Genomic DNA, 22,900 nt, shown 5'->3' on the forward strand with positions numbered 1-22,900 from the left:
CAACTTGGTCGCCTTTAATGCCCCCACGGAGGACGGCCACGTGGGGTTTGCGCGCTGTGAAGCGAGTGTGTCGTGCCGGTGTACCTTGTTCAGGCTTGTAGGTTTTTAAAGCAGTGTGGACTTGCAGGCAGGAGCGGAAGTGCGATTAATTTTAAGCATGTGACTTGGCCCAGTGCTTATCATTTTAACGTGGCGTTCGTACCTTGGTAAATACGCATAGATTTAGCCATCTGTCCTGCCTTTTCCCTTCTTGCGTGCACATACCAGTGTGTGCGTGCACACAAGTGAAAAATGTGCCTGTAGTAGGCTTTAGGGCCAAATATGTGCTTCGACTCTTCTGGGAAATACTCTAAAGTTACTGTGGAGGACTGATGGGAAGCTTCTTTGATACAGTCCTTCGACTGTGTGTTTGTTTTTATTTTAAAATTGCTTCAGCAATGCCAGTTTGTAACTTGCAATGCACTGGGTGTTAAGGCTGTTTGCATACACACACTACAGCTGGTACTGCTGCTGGAAAGCATGCCGTTCTTCCCACTGTGGACAAGGCCCTTTTGTGTAGTGTCAGCTTAGTAGGCTTTTATTGGGTACGTGAAGCCAGGGAAGAGCCCTGTAGCCTCTCCCTTCTGTGACGAGGAAGTTTGGGGGTGCCAACCGTTGCTGCTCATCAGATGCTGGCTGGAGCCCCGAGTTGGGATGTGCCAGTCTTTGGGTCTTGCCAGTGTTGCTGGCCTATGCTATGGCTCATCTATGTGCAGGTGAAATTTGGAATATATTTCCCTATGTCACCAGAGGAGTGGTCCCTCTGCAGATACATGGGTGGGCCACATGGCTTGTGTCACCCCAACATGCTTTCCCTCTGAATCTTATCTCTATTATCATTTATGGCCCTCTCTGAAGGAACGGCCTATTTTTAGACCTCGGTAGACCTGCCAAAATCTCAAATCTTTGGCATTGGTCTGTTTGGGATTGTGATGCTGAAATCTTCATTTGAGCATCATTTTCTTAAATTTGGCTTTTGCAGAATAACAGTTGTCATAAGAAGATTAAAAATAAAGTCTACTTGCTGTTAACACTTGGTGGGTGAAATTTTCATCTTGTCTACTACATCTGGTCTGTAGCTTCTCTGCTAGTTGCATAGTCTCTAGAATTGTAGTATGCAGTACCAAATAGGCTGCCTGTTCTTCTAGCCTAGGGATTCTCAAACCGTAGTACATGTACCGTAGCAAAAGTGGTATGTGAGGTGGACCAGTGATGTGTGACTGCTCTGGGTTTAGGAACCTTCCTGGTCTTGCTTTTTCTTAGCTTGAAAGCTCAATTACAAGGCAGTGGAAAAAATTCTGTTAACAATTTATGGCAGGAAGAAGGAAAAGCATACAAAATTGGTATTCCTTTTGCTGCGTGATGGTGTTGGATGTTTTTGCATCCTCTGGGTAGCTCTTGGAATCTCAGCAATGCTTTATGATTATTTTTACTCCTTACACTGATGAGTAAAATTATAGAGCCTAATTTGTTTAGGTTTGGCATGTTCTTACTGAAACTGATGCTATGCTAGGTGAATGAACAGTCTGCTTGTTTATACTACCTTATATTTTTTTTTCCATTTTTAATAGGCCCCCATAGGTCTTACTGTGGTATTAGTAGAAGGTTTCAGAATTTGATTTAATCTGCCAACAAAAACAGAAACAAAGATCCACGAACCGTATTAAACTTGTTATTGAATAAGGTATTTTAATACTGTCCGTTATCAGGGTAGAAACCTCACTTCAAATTGCTCCATCCAGTGCTACAATCACAGTTACTGCTCTTTTACATATTTTTGTTTTGTTTTGTTTTGGCCATTTATTCTTAGCTCTGTGGTGTTGGATTGAGTGCTCAAGACAGATGTGAACACGCTACCTTCATCTTTGAAGAGTTGTAAAGTAACCTAACTGGATTCCAGATCTCAGTGTATTTTTCCTCATGCCCCTCTATCATATTTCAAACTCTTTCTGTCTAGTCATGACTCCTTTCCAGATGTCTTTTACTTACCAGATCTTTGCTGGGTCACTTTTCCTCACATGAGTTACTATTCATTTTTTATAGGCATCCGATAAATTGAAATGCCTGATGAAATTTTCTTTCTTTTTTCTTTTTCTTTTCTTTTTCTCTATTACCTTTCATCAGTACTCTCCCACGTTCATTTGTAACTTTATGTAAGTAGAGGTAGCTAGAAAGTGTTCATTAAAATGTCACTGAAGTGAAAGTCAGGAAAAGTGTTGATCAAAATACTTTTCATTTTCTAGTCACTCATTTCTTGTGAATAATCCTTTAAAAACAAAAATAATCTCCCTTTTAGACTATTGATATTTCCCCTGTGCTTTTTGCACAGTCTTGATCATTATGGATGGATTATTTGTGATAACTGGGTTTGACACCTTCAAAGCTTCAGAGAAACGTGATACTGAAACACAACTAAATTTGGAATAGAAACGCAGTCGGGTATGGCTTAAACAAATATAGGTACGAGGGAAGAGCAGTCATCTTCAAAGAGCTGCAGGTAGTGGATAATGCAACAGTTTATCCCTGCCTTGCAGTTGCAGATCAACATTTTTAGCTCATGATTAGTGACTGAGGGAAATTATTGTCAGGGATTGTTTTTCTGTGGAGCCTGAGGTAGCCCTTTTGCTGTCCGGGGCCTAGGCCACAGGGTGCTTGAAGACTACAAGGCTGTTTTTGGTGCAGTTTGGAAGGTGGAAGGATGTGGTGGTCTGCAGCTGTATTCCTGGAGAAAGACACAGCATGTTCTGGAGTAATAAAATTTCCTAGAGTGGAAGGCTTCATGGCCTGCTACAGTGTATTGCAGGCACAGGTCACTCTTTGCCTAGATAGAGCTGAGACAGCAATGCTGTCATTGAGTAATGTTTCAGTATGAAAGTATAATGTCAGTGTAAAGTCCAGAAATACTTCTGACCTATGACCAGTTGGGATCATGTATCTTAAAGCAACAAAACCAGAGCCTGTAGGTGGCTGCAGCCTCTCAAGTGTTTTCCTTTGCTCGCTGGTGAATTCCAGGTTTAGATTTAACTTCAATTCAATTTAACTTCAACCGCTCCTCAGCAGCAGGTCGTTTTGACAGTGCCGCAGCTGTTTGTGCTGAAGGATAAATAGGTCTTGTTGTCTCCATATTGGAAGAATTAGAGACTGTTTCTGACCTGTTCACTTGCTGGTTTGATGCTGATGTTGGAAAGCAGCATGGAGAGAACTGAGCTTTGTAGGTCTCTACCAGGGAAGGCCGAAGGCTGGTGGAGCAGCTTCCCACTGCTACCGAATTATATTGCTGCTTGTTTTCAATTGCTCCTAGCTTAGTTAGGAAGGACCCAAGCTTTATCATATTTTGTGGGCTCTCGTGAGGTGTCTCCCCCCCCCCCCCCCCCCGGTGACAAGTATTTCATGCCTGATGGAATCCAAAGGAGGTCTGGGAGGCTGAGTATATATGAACCTGTATCTCCTGTGATAGGAACTCATTAGATGTGCAGGAAGGTCCGTGCCCTCTCTTTAGTTTGGTGTCCCTTGTCCATAGCTTTAGGCCCAATTAGGTGAGCTGATAGTTGGCTTTGGTACTGACCTTTCTCAGGAAAGGGAGATTTGGCACTAGCTAAGGAGAGTGGCAAGTTTTTTACATTTTCGAGGAGGAAGGCAACTTCTGAGTATTTTGTTAATGGTTTAAGTCTGGAAAGAGTGTGGGTTGAATTCACAGGTCTTGGAAGAAAACATGTTTTGAAGAAGAGGGATGTCAAAATGTACTCAGCTTGGTTTGTGAGTGAGCTGTTAGTGGGTATGGGTGAAGTGTGTTCTTGTTAGCTGAAAGGGATTTCAAAGCATGCACAAGGTTTTTATGAAGTAGGACATTTCTCTGCAGTGCTCTAAGTTTATATGGACATTATAAGCTCTGAGCATCAATGGCCTTAGCATAAGCTTTGAGGAATTGGTTACTTGGCCATTGTTTGCTGTCCTAAAATCTGGAACTTCCGTCCTATGTGTGTAATTGATGAATAGCCTAAAAATATCACGACAATTTTTGATTTCTGGGTGTGTTACTGAAGCAGTGGTTGTTGAGTTTTGACTGTATTTATGATCAGTGCTAGTGGCACCAGTTAGCAGGTCCCTGAGCTCTCAGGCCCTTGCCATGCTTGCCTCCTGTGAACTGTACAAGATTTTGGAGTTTCCCAGCCTTTGCTCTACTATGGCTTTCTGTAGCTCCTGATTAACTGGGAGTTCTCCCACTTGCTTGAACGAGGAGGTGCTTTTTCCAAAACGGCAATAATGTTGTGACATCCTTAATCTCTGACTTCTCTGTCAGGTCCGCAATACAGCCAGCTCTGCTGGTTGGACCAGAGGTGACCTGTGAAGGTGCCAAGGGAACTATGAGGAAACTGGCTTTTCATACAAAACATGAAAAGATGAATATTGGAGTCTTAACATGTTTAGCCTTGTCAATATACTTGCTGAAATTCCCTAGATTTATCATTCTGGTACATTTTGCTACCTTCTATTACAAGGTATTAGCGTTAGCCTTCCTAAATCTGTTCTATTCCTTTAAGTGAATAAATGTTAACTTTAGCTTTCCAGGTTAGCGAAATATAATAAAAATGCCTTACTAGAAACACCTTAGATTTCATATTTGCAGAACAGGTGAGTAAAGTTCTTCCTGCCATCTGCTTGTGCCTGAGTCTTTGACTTAGCATCATGAGGGAGGAAGAAAAAGACGTAGGATTTAGATCTCCTGTAGACAGCTTTGGGTGATGCAATTCCGATCAGGTATTTCACTCCCGAGAATCTGTATTGCCTGTTGGCAGTTAGAGATAGGTCTCATGTTACTCAATTCATTCACTTAATTTCATAATGCTTTATGCTCTTTGCTTCCTGTTTGTGGTGGACTGTATTTCTCGTGCTACTTACAGCTTTTAGAAGATATCTGATTTCTCTGGCTCTTTTCCAAATTTCTTGAACCGTCTATTCCAGTTTATACTTTGGTAGTCCATGGTAGTGGACTCTGTCATATGGATTGCTTGATGCCCCAGGAGAAGCATGGTTACCCTGGTATTCCTTCTGGAGGTACAAGCTGTTGAATCTTGGACATGGTTAGACCTGGCAATGCATCCTGTGCAAGCAGTGGTGAGCATGGACGTGAAGGGTGAGGGCTTAATATCTGTGGTGGTATGATTAGGACACAATCCAGCAGAGCCGAGGTATTGTGAGTGGCTTCAGTCTGACATTTTCTTGACATAACCTGTCCTTACTGCCATGAATTAGAGGAAGAAAAATCAATATGCTTTCTGAGTTGTAAAGCAACCTCTTGACTAATAGCGTGGCAATAACTGGAGGCCAGAGCTGGGTGGAGCTCAGTACTCCTCCCTTGTGAGGCAGCAGGGTGGTTTGGTAGTCTGAATTGTGGTGATGGCCCGAGGGCTGACAGGAGGATTAGCATGGCATTGTCCTCGCTTTCTAGAGAGCTTACCTCATGCTTCTTTAAAAATTTCAGAGATGATTGAAGCCCTTTTTCTTGCAGTGTTACCAGCAGTGCCAATCCTGCTAGGGCTGGTCCCTGCTGCTGCTGAGTCCCCAGTGGAGGAAGTCTGGAAACAAACTGGAAACGGGGATGATGTCAGTCTGTGGGATGCTGTGCACAAGGCTTTGGGGATTGAGACAAAGAGTTTTCTGAACTGGAGGAATGATTAAAACTGCTGTAGTTCTGCTTTGTTTACATCAGCAGAATTTTGTCAAGGGGTTGTAATTATTTGTTGCTTTCCACATAAAAGACTGAAAAAAGGAGTAGACTGAAAAAATGGGATATTCTAAAAGGATTTTTTTAGAGCTGTCAATACACTTCAGGTTGTGTTGCCTCAGAAAGAAATGTTTGGACATGGCCATTACTGGCAATGTCTGCATCAAATCTTGGTTTCTGAAGGATGAATAAAGGATTCATCTAGAAAGTAAGCACTAATAACTTCATTTCTTTGTTGTTCAGTTGTCTTTCAATAGCTGGAAGGGTTTTGATGAGGTAGTGTGGCTTCATGATAGATATTTTGTAAAATCGAAGTGCACTCAATACTTAAAATATCTGAGAGGACAGAAATAGCAGGGCCCAAAATCCTGTGGACCTTTCTGTGCAGGATCCAGGGCTTTTAACCCATCCTTCTGCCAGCAGTTCAAAGAAGAATCAAAGAAGCAGACGCAAAAAACATTTGAGTGGTATTCTCTTGTATATGCTGCCAAGAGTAAAGGACCAGATGATCTTGAAGGTCTTTTCCAACCTTAATGATCTGATGACAGAGATAAAGCTAACATTTCTCTAGTTCACCCACTGGGAACTGAGCATACCTTCACTGCTTTTATCCGAGGTGCTACATCCAGCTCAGATGAAGAGCTGTTGCCATGTCTAGATCCAGTATGAAGCTACCACTGTGAACAGGGGCCTGGGCTGAGGGAGCTGGGGGTTTTGAGTTGGATGACAAAGCTCAAGCACAACTCGGTAGCTGCTTACACCTACTCAAGGATATGATTATAAAGATATTAAAGCCAAACTCTCCTAAGCAGTGCCTGATAGCAGCGATGGGCGATGGCAACGCGTTTTAGCTTTGGAGATTCAGGCTGGACATGGGGAGGGTAGTGCAGCACTGTGGCAGGTCCTCCAGAGAGGCCAGTACCTGTCCCCAGAGCTTCTCAGGACTCATTGAGACAGTGCAACAGCTGAACTGGTCTGCTGTTGGTGATGGTTTTGTTTCCAGTTGGAGGCTGGAGTAGGGAACCTCTGTCAACAGGCTTCTTTTTGTCTCACCCGGCACAGATAGGAGGGTAGAAATCCTTGTGTGGTTAATACAGCCCTAACAGTCAAACCCCAAGTCGTGGGCCTGCTAAAGCTGGCTTCACAGGATGAGGTGCCATCGTGATCACCGAGAAGGCAGGTGGACTGTGCTGAAACTGGCCTTAAGATCTTAAGTTCGTAAGACTGTATACCGACTGCAGCAAAGGATCTACATAATCTTCATCCTGCACTCTTCCTCTGCAGTCCCCTTTGCTTAGTACTCCCTCTAAGCCGAAGGTAGCAGACAGGATACCTTCTAATCTTATTTTGCTTCTACTAATATGCATTAGTGCTAATATTTAATCGTTATTCAAGTTGGTACTAGGGGGAATAGCCAAATGAATGGCTCTGTCAATTTTGTTATCTTATTTTATATGAGAGTGGAAGAAGAGAAGAGAGTCAGAGTAAAATGCTGAAGCAGTAAAGTGCACAGTGTTAGAAAGCTGGATGCTATCCACTTACAGAGTTTTCCCTACAAATAAACTCTCCTTTCTGTTTGTGGACCTCTAGTGAATGACACAGTGTGTGAATTTTGATTTTGAGGCATTCTTTCTGCAATTTACTTCATTTTTGAGGTGGTGGGATTAAATCTGCAAGTATGCTGCTGGAGCCATACTGTCATCAGAGATTAGGCTTTTGGATGCCATTTTATCCCACACCTAGTGCTTCTGCTAGAAGACCTTGTTTCTCGCCCTTCATTACTCCTTGTTTGCTTATTTTTCCTGAGTGAAAGCAATTCTTGTTTCTTCCTCTGTATACAGCTATTTATTTTCTTGGTTTCTGTTAGCCTAATGTGACATCAGAAAAAATGAAGGTCCATGATCATGTATATTTATATAGTGTTATGTGGCAGAATAACCGGGCAAAGAACCACATAGGATGTTTTAAAACATTACACAAATGAAAGCATTCTTGGTGCTTCACAGTAACCATACAGCAAGCTGAAACAAATCAACCTTTTTTTTGAGGTGAAAATTGAAATCTGGTGTAAAACCCATGACTGTTTGAACGCATGTAATTCTGATGTTTAAAGAAAAGCTTGCCTATGTGAACACAAACTCATAGCCTTCACAAAACAGCGCTGCCTGCTAACCAAAAGACTAGTTGCTTGCCAACAGTTCGCTTGGCATAGCTTTCTCCTACCTGTCATCCGTACTTCGCAGAAAGAAATAAAACCCTGTACTTATATACTCCAGGCCTATCCTCCTTGCCAAAGTAATGCTTTGTTAATTACATGGAGTCCTCTACTCTTACTTGTGCGGGTCATTAATTGCTGTAAACGGGTGAGGGATTCAATCCTGCTCTTACTGATTTTATAAAACAAAAATTATTCAATTGCTGCTCATTTTCTCTGAAGTCTCCCGGAGCTTATTTTCTCTGCTTACAGTGGAGATTGCTTGCTGATTTTGCTGCATGCCCCTGAGCATCTACCCTACGGGCTCATGCTGTTAAGTGGCAGCTTGTAGGGAAATGGCAGCTAGCGTCACCTGCTAAATAGCAATGGGATATTTTGCACCTACGTCTCAGCAGGGTGCAAAAACAATAGAATAATTTTAACCAATTAGAGTGAGTTGAATTATTTTTGTGCTAATTGAAGATGGGGATAATCAAAATGCAGCTTAGTTTCGGTGGCATCTTTTTCCCCTTGGGTTTATAATGGAGTAATAAAATAGAGCTCTTGGATTTAAGGGATAATTAAAGAGTCCTCATTACATCACCGGTCAGAAAATTTATCATTTGCAGCCATTGCTTGAATTATATGCAGGATCTGGGTTATGTTAGAGGCTGATAACTGAAGCTTCACAGAAGATTAAAAAATATTTGGTTTACCTGCAGAAAATGTAATCATAATAATATTTTTTTTTCAGGCAATTATATGAAATATTATTTGTGTTAATTAGGAACTTTTTAGAGGACAAGTCTTGTTCCTGTTTGAACAGCCTGGTAGGTTGGCTGTTACAGGAAGCCAGCAAATTCTAGCTTCTCAGGGTAAGAGGCAGAAGTTTAGTATGTGTGTCCTCCACCTATGCTCCCTGAAGCACAAGGGGTTTTTCCTATGCCCATGTGACTTTGGGATGAGGTTAGCAGGTTCTCTGACAAGGTGATTTATCAACTGGTTTCCTCCTGTTGTAGGTTTGAACGGGAGCTACTCCAAATCTGAGGCCAGAACAATAGCTGTGGAGGAAATTAGTCATGGAAGGATCTGAGGAGGAAGAGGCATGTTTTTATCAGCAATGGAAGAACTTCCCAATACCCAGTGGTCCCAGTAAAGATAATTTAGGTAGTAGTGAACAGCGGTTTACACCTTTGCATTGTTTCCAGCTGGATACTGAAGACTTACAGGAACAATGTTTTCTTTCTTCTTAACTACATAATTTGCTAAAAGTGTTGGAAGGTTGTGTTCTGGTGTGTATTGAGGATACTGCGTACGTTTTTGGATGGGTTTAGATAGCTAAATATATGGCATCTAAAATGACACAGGACAATTTTATATCTGAGATACCTTCATAGGGCTGGCAGATACAACCCAGGCCACACCAATGGCTCGATCTTTCAGCAGTTGCCACTGGAGCCCAACGGGAACTCCCTAGAAAGTCTAAGAAGGCACTTGATATCAGAGTTTGGGTGACTACAATTTTGATGTTGCTGTTTTAATGCTTCTGTGATTTGGTGTTTTGGATAACTGCAAACAGCTTTTTTAGCTGTCATGAATGTTTCTGATGAAACTTTTGTGTAATTCTGCATTCTAAGAGCTAGTTAATGAAGGTCATTAGACAGTTTATTTTACCTGATTTATTATTTTGCCAGTGTGTATTTCCTAGTTTATACAGAGAAAGCCAGCAAAAAATCAGCTGTTTTACCAATCTTCCCTCTCCTAAAATCCTCCCCTGAAAACCAAAGAGAAAATCAGAAAGAAGAACCTAGTCTGACTCCTCTTAGGTTAATTTGGTGTCAGTCCATTGTTCAGAGGAAGAAAGCATGAGGGTGTTCAAGGACTGATGTTCAGTCAGGGAAAAAAAAAAAAACATGCTGGAACATATTCAGCATAGCTTAGAGAACAAGCTTATGTAGCTTATATAGCAACATAACTGGAACATGCTTATAGCAAGCTGAGGATTTACACCAAAGCTGTAACTGTGCATTGTGAAAATATACATGTACGTCATCTTAAGCTATATGCTTATGTCTTTAGTTACTCTAACTTAAACTGAAAATGAAAAGTACTATCCAGCAATGTAACTAAAGACTAAATTTGTAAGTTCCTAATAAAGATTCTTCTATAGTAAGGTCTCATCTTTTATGTGTTTAACAACGGACTTAATAGAAGGGTGGCCATCTCAGGTAATCAATAGAAAGACATTTTTTAGGATATGGAAGAATCTCTTAGAATATCTACTTTGGGATAAGATGAATCGCAGCCTACAAATGCCTATTTCTCTCTAGTGACTATAAGGAGAGAGGGGGAGTAGGGTGACTCATGGAGATGTGGTTGTTTATATTTGGCCACATATATTTCAAGCTAAGCACATAAGGCTACATCCAGAGGCAGCTCGGCTCTGTGGTGCACCCAGGATACATGTCTCAAATGTTCAGCTATAAAACCTGGTTGGAGTGTGCTGCAGCTTCTTCTGGCTGGTGTGTTCGTTACCCATCCCAACTGCAACCATCGTGAGAAGGAAGGGTGCATGCAGTTTGCTTCCTGATGGGGATGTGTTGTCATCCCAAAATAAAGTCAGGATGCAGGCAGGGTGCGAGCCTGAACCCATGCATTTGGATCTCATGATTCAGACATGGCTTAAATTCCCTGTGCAACCAGCGGGTGGAGAGAGGAGATTTAGAAGGCCTCCAGAAGCCACCTCAGGTTTGGTAAGGTGAATCCTAACTTCTGGCTTTGAATAAGTGCTTGCTTCTGTCTTTTTGTTTCATATTTCTCTCAGCATAGATAGTGAAACTAGAACAGTCTGTTTTCTTGTCTGTGTATGATCAATTTCAAGGTTTTCTAGGTTAGGAGGAAGTTGGGATGTCTAGGTACTAGAAAGTTAAAGCATTTGAAATCCTGGACTTACAGTTCTTATAAGCATATTTAAAAAGAAACAAATCGGATCTAGCAGCATCCTTTCAGAGCATCATGCCTAATTCTGGTCAGTAACTTGAATTTTGGCAGTGCTGGAGATCTTATTTTTGTAACTTAATACAATTTCTACCATCGCTTCAGCCCCATTATCTCAGAAATAGTGAGATATTTTGCAAAGACTGGCATCAGTAGCACTGTGCATGAATAGGTCTAGGTGTCTAGATTTAAACTCTTGGCAGCTGCCTTGAATGTTCTTTCTGCTGTCATTCAGACCATAGCTACTAAGGTTGAATTTTGCTGGTAGTAGCAGCTGTGGGAAGTTACTAGGGGAAGAGTCTATCACTGACACGAGGAATAGTTCTGAAGTTCTTTTCCCCATTGCTGAACTTACCGAAATGTCACTGTTGCCATAGGTCATTTATGCAGGGCTGAAAATCATCTTTCTGCTGCACTCAATATCATGTAAGTTGCTTGGCGCTTTAAATGCTAGTGATATCTATAGTCCATACTTGTATAGCTCTGTTTAAATCAAGAAGTTTTGTTGTTTTAGGGATTAGATCTAATAGCTATCATTCAAGAGCAAAGAAGGCAAAAAGAAAAACATACGTTCTGCACATTCCAGTTTACTGCTACTTCATTACTTCCAAAATCATCCAATTTTCTCCAAAAGTTATATCTACAACCTTCAGAAAATTGTGTGCAAGAATCACCTTCAGCAGTGTTTTTACCTTGAATCATTAATTACAGGAAGCTCTCAAACAGAGCAGATGGCATTTCTGTGTTCAGAATGTACCTTTATTTGTTTTTCTTCTCTCAGTTTGACATCTGAGTTTCTCTGTGTCTGTAAGATTTTGTCATACTGCAATTAAATATATAATAGAATGCATAAGTAGGCCTGAAAAATGAAATCCTGTCCTTTTTTTTTTTTTTTTTTTTTTTTTTTTGTAACATAAAAGATGCATGATTGGATGGGCACATCTCAACTTCAGATCAGTCACTCTGGAACTCCTTGCTCAATGTACAGAACAGGTATTTTTAAATATATTTTTTTCCTTCAGTCTGTGAACTCATGCCTTACTTGCTGCATGCTACTCAAACACCTTTTTTTTTTTTTTTTTTTTTTTTTCCCCAGAAAGATTATGTATTTTCTCTTGAGCTTTTTGATGGGACTTAGCTGAGGGGCTGACATATCTGACCATTTATTTTCAGCACACCTTAGTGATTTGAGAGGATTCTGATAATTTGACAGGGGAGGATCTAAAATGTAATCATCCACACGAGGAACCAGGTGAGAACATAGCTGCTAGTTTTGCTTACATAATTTAAGAGGACTGTCATAGATTGGTTTGGGTTGGAAGGGGTCTTAAAGACCATCTAGTCCCAACCCCCCTGCCATGGGCAGGGACACCTCTCACCAGACGAGGCTGCCCAAAGCCCCATCCAGCCTGGCCTTGAACATTTCCAGGGATGGGGCACCCACAGCTTCTCTGGGCAACCTGTTCCAAGGCCTCACCACCCACACAGTGAAGAATCTTCTGAAATCTAATCTAAATCTATCCTCTTTCAGTTCAAAGCCATTCTCCCTTGTCCTGTTACCACGCTCCCTGACAAAGAGTCCCTCCCCAGCTTTCTTGTAGGCCCCCTTTAGGCACTGTAAGACTGCTGTAAGGTCTCCCCGGAGCCTTCTCTTCTCCAGGCTGAACAATCCTACTCCCTCAGCCTGTCTCTTGCTCAGAGCTGTTGCTCAGTGTGGGCTTGGTTTGTTCCTACAATGCACCTGGAAGCTGTGGCACAGTCAACATGTGCGCTGTGAAGCAGTGCCACCAAAATAAAGCTGTGGAGGTATTGGTGAATCCCAGTGCTTCTGGGCTTTGTGCTGGTAACTTGTCTGGATTTAGTTATTTCTTTTAAACTTTGTGAAGTAACTTGGAAGTTTCCTTCTCAGAAGCAAACTAACAAACCACTAAAGCTCTTGATGCATGTTGCCATGTTGGTTCACTGAGAAAGGGGGACTGTGGCTGTGTGTCCTGCTGGACAGGAGAGGGCAGGGGACAGGGTGCTGGCACCAAGCTGAGGGACACGGCTGGCCTGCCTTTCCACAGCACAGGGCAAGCCCCTCTGTGAGCAAAATGGTGGTGTCTGCGCTGCACATCCTCGTGCTTGGACCCTGTGTGGTGCTGTGGGGCCATCGGGCTTCATCAGTCTTTTGTCCTTCCCTTGGTAACATCTCTCAGCTCCTGGCCATGGTGGACCCAGTGGTTCCCCGTGCTGGCTGCTCTCTCCAGCTCCTCATCCAGCTGAAACACTCTCTGCTTCCTTGCTTTAACCTTTTGCTCAACCAGACCCAGGATTCCCAGATTCTGGCTCTTGCTTCTCTTCCTCCCCTTCCTCTAATTGCGACCTCTCCTCTCCTGCCCAGCTTCGTGCCATGTTTTGGTCCCCTTGACCTTTTCTCACACCCTGCTGTGGTGCTGTATGAAGAGTCTGTCTCCTGCACATCCGTGGGGCATCAGCCGAAGGGTCACGAAAGCAACAGGCGAGGTTGTCTTCCTGCTGTCACTTCCAATGTCTGGTCTTTGGCAGATGGGAGCAGCAGTTACAGGGGAAATCCTGCTAATCTCCTGTAACTTGAGCCCATTACATGCTCAGTCGCACTGTGGGGTTGGTGCCTTTCCAGCCACATTCGGAGGAGGTGGTGGATGCTTGCTGCAGAATATTTTCCGTGATTTACGTTGCAGGGCTCAAAAAGAAAAATAGGAAGGTGTACCAGCTGGATTCCGGTAGGTGCTAGAGCTTTGTCTGACACAAAGATGTTTTCATAAGCATAGCAAAAGGCATAGCCTTTAAAAATTAAAGTAAATAAATAATAAATAATAAACTGAGGGATCAGTGCTGTGCCAAATTTCAAGCCTGCGCTGTCAAGGGTGAGCGGGGGGAGCAGAGTTCCCCAGTTGAGTCGGTTGTGAGAACGGCAGAGTAACATGTTTTTGTCTAGCCTGTCTCAGAAATGGGCAAACTGCGTTTTGGCAGGCAAATAAATAAATCCTGCAGCAGATGTCCAGCATGGAAAATTTTAACACGGGCAGTTTGAGTTTGACAGAATCAGAGGAATGTGGAAAATACCAACGAGATGCGCCGGGCCACCTCGATAATAGATGGAGCAGGCCAGCCGTGTGACCCGTCTCTGGGGTTCTGAGACTCTTCAGTACCAGTTATTTAGTTTTTTGTTGTTGTTGATGTTAAAAGCAGAGAATGGAGGGGGTGATTCAGCAGAGAGGGAGGGCTGCCTTGTAGGAGCCAGCAGAAACTTGAACTTGAAGGAGGGGGAGCTGCGAAGGGATGGAGGAGAGGAGTGCGTCATGGTCAGATGGTGGGGACACCGGTGGCAGCGGGCCAGAGGGCTGGTGGTGCCAAGGAGGGGGGGGAGACCTTAATAAATCAGATGGGAGATGATGAAGCCCAAAGGAGAGTGTTTGCTTGCAGGATGGCAGGGTGATGGGTTTTGGAAAGCGTCATTTCTAATATGCAAAACAGGCGATAGGAAACAATGGGGCCTTGGGACGGAACTGCCGGTTGAATGAGGGCTTTGTTTTCCTCTTGTCTATTCACATTTTTAAAGTTTTAGTGGAATTTAAATAGATTTTACACATTTTTATGTAATGGATTGAATCGCATAAACGGCTGTCTAAAGTAGTATTGCACTGCAATCTTTATCCCCTTCTGGATAAAGATTGACTTTCTGGTTAAGCTCATTTTTGTATTTTTTCTTAATTGCAACTCTTGTTCAATAATCCTTTGCTGCCTTGCTCTCTTATTTAAAACTCCAGCAAAAATTGTGAGCAAATTGACCGACACCAGACCTTGTGTAACGAATGTATCGATCTGCCCACGGTTTGGCTTGAAAATGGCAACTGGTTTCGTAGTCCTTACGCCTGAACCTCGATGCTAACGAAGATCAGTTGTGAGCATGTACCACAGTTTGGGGGCCGCTTACGTGTTTTTTACTGCCAAGGGTATTAAAACGTCATCAGATGGATCATGTCTTTGTCGAGGAGCATCCCGTACCTGTGGTGCATGACAATTGGTTTCAAATGTTATGAAAGTGATGGTGTATGTGTGGCTGTTAAATGCAAACACTGCACAGTAGGGTTGTGCAGTATTAAAATGAGAACATCAAGGTCTGAATCGGAGTGCGCGTTGGCTGCACGTTAAAATAAGGGGCGGATTATTTGCCTTGAGATGCACGGCAAACCTTTACAAACAAAACAGCATCGCTGCAGTTCTACGATTTCACCAGTGCTGTTTGTGCACGCGTTTATGCCCAGCAAAAGCTCTTAAAACCCTTCTGCAAAAACATCGCCGAGCTGTCACGGCGATGGAGGGGAAGGGAGTTGTTTGCGTTTGCTGCATGTGGGATTTCATGGAGGGGGATCGCTTTGCCTCCTCGCCAGCAAAACTCCTTTCCTGGGCGAGGGAAATTCCCGGTTCATCAGTATGGACGCATTGTTTTTACACGTTGGAAGCGCTGTGTTGCTGTGTCAATCACCCCGATACAGTCGGTGCGAGAGCGGCAGGGCTGACGATGCGGGGTGTGATTGGCTGCCATATGCTGGGAGGGCTCTGGGAGAAGGAAGGGCTGCAGTCCTTCAGCAACAGAGTTTAGGCTGTGTCTTTGCTTCATCATCTGAGGGAAAAATCCCCTGATAAGGGATAAGGCACAGGGCTTCCCGAGCACCAAAAAAAAAAAAAAAAAAAAAAAAAAAGGAGGGGGACTGCTGATCATTTTGGGTGAAAATTATTCATTGCAATGATGGAACAGGAAAGGTGCGGCTGTTTGTTGATAGCAGAGGTTTCTGTTCCCGCTGGAAATGTGCCGAATAGACAGAGCTGAACAAGGTAGGAGGATCATTGTCTTTTATTGAATGTTTAAAGAGTTTGCTGCAGTGTGCTGCATACCGTATGTGTTGCCTGGGGGAGTCGGGGAAACAAGATTTCTCTGGTGATTACCTGCTGTCGGGGCGCAGTATGCGGATTTTATGCTAACTTGTTTTTCTAGGGGAGTTCAGTCACAACATAAGCAGCTCTTTTCAGAAATAGACCGTGAGTATATGCACATTAAAAATAACGCGAGCAAAAATAAAGAAATAGGTCAGTGTGTTTCAGAAGTACGGCACCCTAATTGGATTTTTAGCTGGGCTGCCGCCTGGCAGTGCTTCCTAGCTCTAATAAAGAGAATGAGTCAACCTGGAAATCTGTGAAGTTTCTAGCAGATATGTCTGAAGATTTACGTGAATTAGGATGGCTCTTATAAATAATTCCCTATCGGAGGCTTTAACTAAAGCCAGGACGGTCTGCCTGGGGCTTGAAGGAGCTGCACGGTGAGATTACAGTATTTTACTCCATTACAAAAGTCTAGGCATTTTAGACTGCGCAGTGATTCCTTGTGTTCCCGAAGGCAAGCTGTTAGAGTTTTTCGTATTGTAGTTCAGTCGAGCATTTCCCCTGCCATTTCCAGGTCTTTGTCTCGGCAACAAAACAGGACCTTTACGTGAAAACAAGGATAACAAGGTTAATAATACGTACTGCAATTATCTGATCCTTCTGCATTTTTAATGAGAGAACACACAGCTAGCAGAATAATTTAATGAGCAGGCTGGCTTTTGCAGCAATGATTTCACTGCTGAGACACATCAACTTTCTTGCCGAGGAGGAGCCTCGGGAAGCAATGGAGAAGATTTATGTTAAGTGCTCTGGAGAGAAGGAAAAGGATTATTTAGACAGAAGACTGTAAAATTTTGGAGGGATAGAATTATTATTCATTATTATTACTTGTTAGGTGTTGGAAGCAAACTTTGCCACTGTATTGCTGGAAGGGTCTGAGGACATTGCCTCATCCTGTGACGTGCTAAAGCCTCTTCAACTTTCTCAGGCTGCCATATGCGCTGATGGTGCTCAGTACCAGTCAGGATCCCACTTAATTAGCTACCCAAATTACCATGCTGTCTTCAGCTGCATTGATAGTGATATCATCATAATACATAACAAAGTTTAAAAAATAAAATAAAAACTTCTTCATGAAGATTAACAGTTGGTGAAGCCATAATACCCTTGAACACTATGTATAAATATTTGTATTCAGATAAGATGTGGGTGGAAAAAAAATCAAGTGTGTGAGCTAAGGAGGACTGAAGTCTCCAAGAAGGAATAAGGTAAACGAACCTTTTACTGACTAGAAGACTTTAAATGGTGTTAAAGAAAAAAGAAACCTTTCAATTTAAGCCAATTTAAAAGGGTTTCATTAAATAGGTCCTGCTAGACCAAGCGTCCCCCTTGTCCCACCCCATTCATCCCTCACCTTTTCAAGGAGAGGTACAGGACATGGGCTCAAAACTTCTGATGTCATCACCCAGCTCCTCACAGCTGACTTTTTTCTGCGGAGGTTGATTCAAATTCCTTGTTACCTGGCTAAATGCTTGCTGAAGACCTGGAGCTGGGATGTTGACACATCTTCAGTTTATGAATCAGTAATTTACAAACACTGAGCTCTTCGAAGTTATAGCAACCTCGTGTGTCTTCTGAGGATTTCAAGCTGCTAACAAGAGAAACATATGTCAGGATGTAGAACATTATTATTAATGGAGTATGAGTATGTACATGTTGCTGTTGATGTTCAAATGTAGTGTTTGTGTGCAAAGTATGCTAAGCATGTGCAGCAAAGATTGATAATTAGAAGTCAATCTTATTCATGTTATGAAGTGTGAGGTTTTTTTTTTTTTACTTTTGCAAATAAAACTATTTTCATGCACAGCTTTTACACAGAAAAAATTTCAGCCTCGTTTTTCAAGACTGCCTTTTTCAGATGATTTAAGTGGCTGGTTGTGTTTTTTTGTTTTTTGTTTTTCATCTTTGAGATGGCACTATAGAGAATTATCATTCTTATGTCTAACTGTCCAAGTGAAAGCTTGCATTCCTCACTCGATCATATAGCTTGTAACAGCAGACCAGGTGGAATACACAATCAGTCAACAAAGGGATTTAAAGAAAAATCTTGCCTGCTCAAGGTACACTTTTTTATGGTGGGTTTTCATCTTGGAGGGCAGAGATAGTAACAAATACTCTGAATTATCTTTTTATGTAACTGGTTGGTAATAAAATTATTTTGGGCCAGATTCTGGTACCTCTTTTCATTTAATAATATCTTTCCTGCTCAATTTCTCTATGGACTCTATCACAGCTATTTGTACAGTAATACCTTACTGTGTTCAGTCTGTCTTTTTTTCAGGGAATAAATTACTCCGTATTGAATTAGTTTCTTCGTTTTCCTAAGGTAGTATTTACTAGTGAGTTACTAGTCCTGAAGTATAGTGTTGCGACTACAGATTGTTTATAAAGGAAGATCAAGTTCTTCATTTGTAAGCATGTATTTTACAAAACTCTAAAATAACCATATGCTAAAAATATATATATTTTTTCTTGAGTAAGAGAAGTAGCTACTAATATTATATAGGATTTCAGGCACTCAGGTCTGGTAAGTCATCTCAGCTGTGGATGAATGTTCTTCTCTGTTGCTCGCAAGTATGTCAGGAATAAGCTGCACTGTGTTTATTTGTAAAAAGCTCTGTAAAATGTTCACTTTTTATAGTATTGAGAGATGAGAAAAAGACTTAGTGTTCAAATGAAATTCCTCATTAGTAATTACACATATGGTTTGATTTCTTAAATCGTTAGTGAGACACATTGCTAAGGTTTAAATTTCAAATAACAGCTATTGATGATATCTTGCTCTCCAGAGTTACTGGAAATTTCTTTGACTTTAAGGAGTCTTTTTATCTTTCAGAGAAGAAATGCTTTTTTTTAAAGCTCAATGACTTTCTACTTTCTTTGTGAGTAAAAACACATAGCTCTTTACAAAAGAGAATATAATCTCTTGCAAGAATTTATTGGTATGTTTGCTTTTTAAAACCATTTTCCAGCCTTTGGTTGTGAAGCTAATTTGATATGTTGTGTTTAGCATAATGCGTTATGGTTAACTAGTGTGAACTAGTGCTATGTAACTTGTCTGTAAAGGCTGAAATTATAGCCTGAGGAAATTAAAACTCATTTTAAGAGGGTGTCAGTGGTGAAAACTAGTTCAAATCATGGTAGTATTATCTGTTTGACTAATTAAACTAATCTTTTTATAGAAAATTCTTATATTCTTATATATTATGCAGTGACAGTTGTTGGTTATTGATGTGTGGAGCCCAAAGTCTCCTTTTAAAAACAAACTTTTCAGCTCTGTTTGGGGCAGAAGATGCTTGAGGAGAAAGGAATGACGCATCATCTTCCTAGAATTTGCCAATGTCTTAATCTCCCCATGAATGTGTGTGTATCTATATCTATAATAAGGTATATAAAATTTTTAGTTCAGTATTTTGGGCACACTAAAAAAGGAAAGTTTGGGACTGAAAATTTAAGAGTGTACCCACCAGGAGATTAAATGTGAAATTCATTGTAACCAGTGCAAAGAAATACAAAGTACGCAGAGAGCTTTTTGTGCTAGTGCTCCTTTCTAACACTGTTGAGAGATGCCAGTGTTCAGCTGGCTGCTGTTACGGAACACCTGTAGGATTCCTGGAGGTGTAAGTCTGGCAAAGGGTCTGGTGGGCTTGTGATATCGTCAACACGACAATTTAGAGCTCAGCTGTACTTCTGGTAAATGAAGGAGACACACGCGCTTTTTTTCCTTTCCTCCTATTTTTATATGTAGATGTATGCAAACAAACGTGTAATACACATAAAATTATCATCTTCCATTGTTGTGATTTTTGAAACACAAAGAAATACATAATGAGACAGGAGGGTTTTACTGGTGCGGTTCTTGGATGAAGAAATCAATCAAGTAGGAACAGATGGCTTATATCAGAGTCTATTACTCTTTTATCTAGGTTAGATCAATAATTTTTAGACATTTCTGAGTGGATGATGCATGCCATTTGAAGAATGTCTGGGTAGTGCACATTTTTGAACTTGTAAGCAGAGACATGAGCGGTAGCAAGGTTCATATGGTGGTAAAATCTTTCCTCCTGCAGAGAGTACAGCACTTTGAACAATAGGGAGAATTAGAGAATACAGGTAAGGAAAAATACGGACATGTTTTCCCTCTAGAGTTTTATGTAAGGAAGCTTGGACTTTGAAGTGCCTATTTTTTTTTTTTCCTCTTTCTGAGGGTTCTGAAGGCAAATTTTCAATGCTTTTTGGGTGTGATCACTTTTAAGAGATAGGCCTAGGAAATGTTCTTTTCACCTCCATCTAAGATTCTCTCCTATCCAGGCTGAATTATTATTATTTTTTTTTCAGAAACTGAGGATTTTTATCTGTTTTCAATCTTCAGGTGTGTATACCAAAAGGCTTGAAATCTCACCCCCCCACACCCACTTCCTGAATCTGTAGTGATTTTTTATTTTACGGCAAGTATTTTATAAGCATTTATTTTTGGGTAGTGTCTGGAACTTAGTCTAAAACGAACCTTAAATTGGAAAGAGACAAGATAAGATTTCCACTTACTTTCAAGAGCTTGGAATATGATTTTCAATAAATGAAGTGAAGTGTGTTGGTTTTCTGCTTTTAATGCATTCAGCTGGCAGCAATCAGTCAGAGACTCTGCTTGACATTGAGGTGGGGGAAGTGACTGCCTTGTAGAATATCAAAGCCTAGTTTTAGTCCATTTCTTGTTTCCTTATTCATTCTCCCTTTTTAGGTGTTTTTTTTTGGTGCCGTTATCATACATAAATTTTTCACTCCTACAACTGCACGGGTTTGTAAACAGCCACCTATGGCTATCCTTCCTTTCCCACATCGGTAGCTGGCACATGTGTATGTGGGTGCCCAGTTAATGATTCAGGACTTCAGCAGAGCCTTGTGTTTTATTTATTTAAAAGGTTGCCATTACAATTATGGGATTTCCCTGGCAGCTGCATTCACTGGTAGCACATTTTCCCTGCCTCTTATTGCTCTGCAAAGAACAATATTGATTTTCCTACCTCACCTTCCTCCACCCACAGTCCAAAAGGAGGGTCCAGGGCCCCAAGGCAGGAGGTCCCCAAGCTGGTGAAGGTGGGCTGCTGGCCAGACACCATCGCAAAGCGGGGACGAAGAAATGCTCTCTGTGGCCCGAGGAGCGAGGCGGGGAGCTGCAAGGCGAACAGGAGCTTGGCGGTGACGGTGGTTTTGAGCAGACCTTTCTCTGTCGCGAGGTTTCTGTGCCAGAGGACACTTGTGTGTGGGCCGCTTGTGCTACCGCTTGCAGTGCTGCAGTCCTTATTGAGATGCTAAACATGCGCCGGCAGCACGGTGCGCCGCTGTCCTGGAGCGGTAGAACATGCATTTAAAAACTTTTTTTTTTTTTTTTTTTTTTTTTCTTCACGGGCATTTTTTCAGGTTCCTTGTGTATTTCAGTTCCCCTCTGCTAATCCTGGGGCATGCTTCCAGTCTGGATTGCTTTATTTCTATAATTTTGAAGGATAAGGAAATGCCAAAAAAAAAAAAAAAAAAAAATTTTCTTTGCCACAGTGAGCAAGGCATGAAAGCCTTTGAAAGTAGCTACACTGAAGTGTTTAGAAAGGCAGCATTTTTTCTTTTTACCTTGTTGTGTTTTTTGTGTTTTTTTTTAAAGACCTCATTTAATGCTCAGGACTTTGTGCGGTGAGGCCACTTTCAAAGGTTTTGCAATCCACAGCTGCAGCTCTTTGAAGTGGAAACGCCGGCAGGGGACACGCCAGCAGCTTAATCCTCAGTATAAAACGTCCGAAGTGGTAAAAAGCCCCAGCATCCATCTCATGGGGGGAAGCTTCAGAGTGATACCTGGAATTAAATCCATCTCACAGACCTGGACTTCACCCATGGAGCTGGAAGTGGTTGGACTCTTGTAGACCATGAGGCGTTTGAGGCATCCAGCCCCCATTCTCTCTCTCCCATTGTTTTTCCACTCTCTCTCTGTCCTCCCTTCTCTCCCCAGTCTCTTGAGGAGCAAGGCCCAACAGCTGAAGGGTGAAGGAGCGTGGCCTGAGAACAAATGCCCACTTCTGCCCGTTTTTTACCTTCCCAAGCTGCTAGATGCTTCCTATGCAGACCAGAGCACGTGGCCCACGCTGCCATTCTCTGTGGAGATTTTTCTGCGAAGGATATGTGGTACCTCCAGGAGGTAAAGCCGTGCCTTTATGCTCCGAATCATTCTTTGGAGGTACCCACCTCTCCATTGGCACCGAGGGTGATTAAGGATATTGTGTTTTTCAGTGAGTGGTGCCGCATTTATGTGCCTGAAGATAGCTGGCACGAGTCCATGGTCTCTGAAATCTGTGTTTGAAATAAGAGATGAGAGTGTTGACTTTCTCATGGGAGGGCTCAAGGATCAGCGTGTCCCCACGGGTCTGTTGCCAGCCCTAGTTGCAGAACTAGGCTGCTTGTAAGGAGTTGCAGTCCCAAAGCAGAGAAGGCAAAGGGGTGAGCTGAGGACAGGAATGTGTACCTTGACAGGCATGTGACTTCAGCTTTTAGTCACCAAGGGTTAGAGACTTTCTGAGGAGAAGTTTCCATCTGAGCCATTGTATTTAGTAGCCTCTTCATAATGCTGACGGTGCTATTGCTCTTGTCCCTCTCTTTCCCATCTCAGTTGTGGGCTCCCTCATCTCAGAGGGGTGACAATATCTTTCCTCTGTAGTAGTGTCTTGTTTGAACTTGATGTTATATGTATGTTATTTATTACTTTTATTGTTGTTTTTCCCCTCATCCACATTATTTTGTCTGTTTTTATGTTAAATTCTTATGTCATTTTGTCATCCAGTGTACTCATTATCATGAGATCCTTTCGTAACTCCTCACAGTTAGCTCCAGGAATGATTTCACAGTATATAATGTTAATGGCAAACTCTCTTTCAATGTTTATGGATATATTGCACAGCAGAGGAGGACAACCGTTAGTAAACTCCTTCATTGCAAAAATC

At 42.0% G+C, this 22,900-nt stretch overlaps 1 protein-coding gene across 6 annotated transcripts in view; it reads left to right on the forward strand.

Moving 5' to 3' along the window:
• The window catches only part of MBNL2 (muscleblind like splicing regulator 2), a 108,383-nt gene that overhangs the window by 490 nt on the left and 84,993 nt on the right, over positions 1–22,900 (forward strand). For 2 of the 6 annotated variants that reach the window (XM_082769905.1, XM_082769904.1), the window contains exon 1: positions 15,116–15,815. The exons of the other annotated variants lie outside the window; for them this stretch is intronic. The gene's annotated coding sequence lies outside the window, so the exon portion shown is untranslated. Of the gene's footprint in view, positions 1–15,115; positions 15,816–22,900 lie in introns of those variants that run through there. 6 annotated transcript variants of the gene reach the window in all.

Source organism: Aythya marila (assembly GCF_965140915.1).
Source record: "Aythya marila genome assembly, chromosome: 1".
NCBI lineage: Eukaryota > Metazoa > Chordata > Aves > Anseriformes > Anatidae > Aythya > Aythya marila.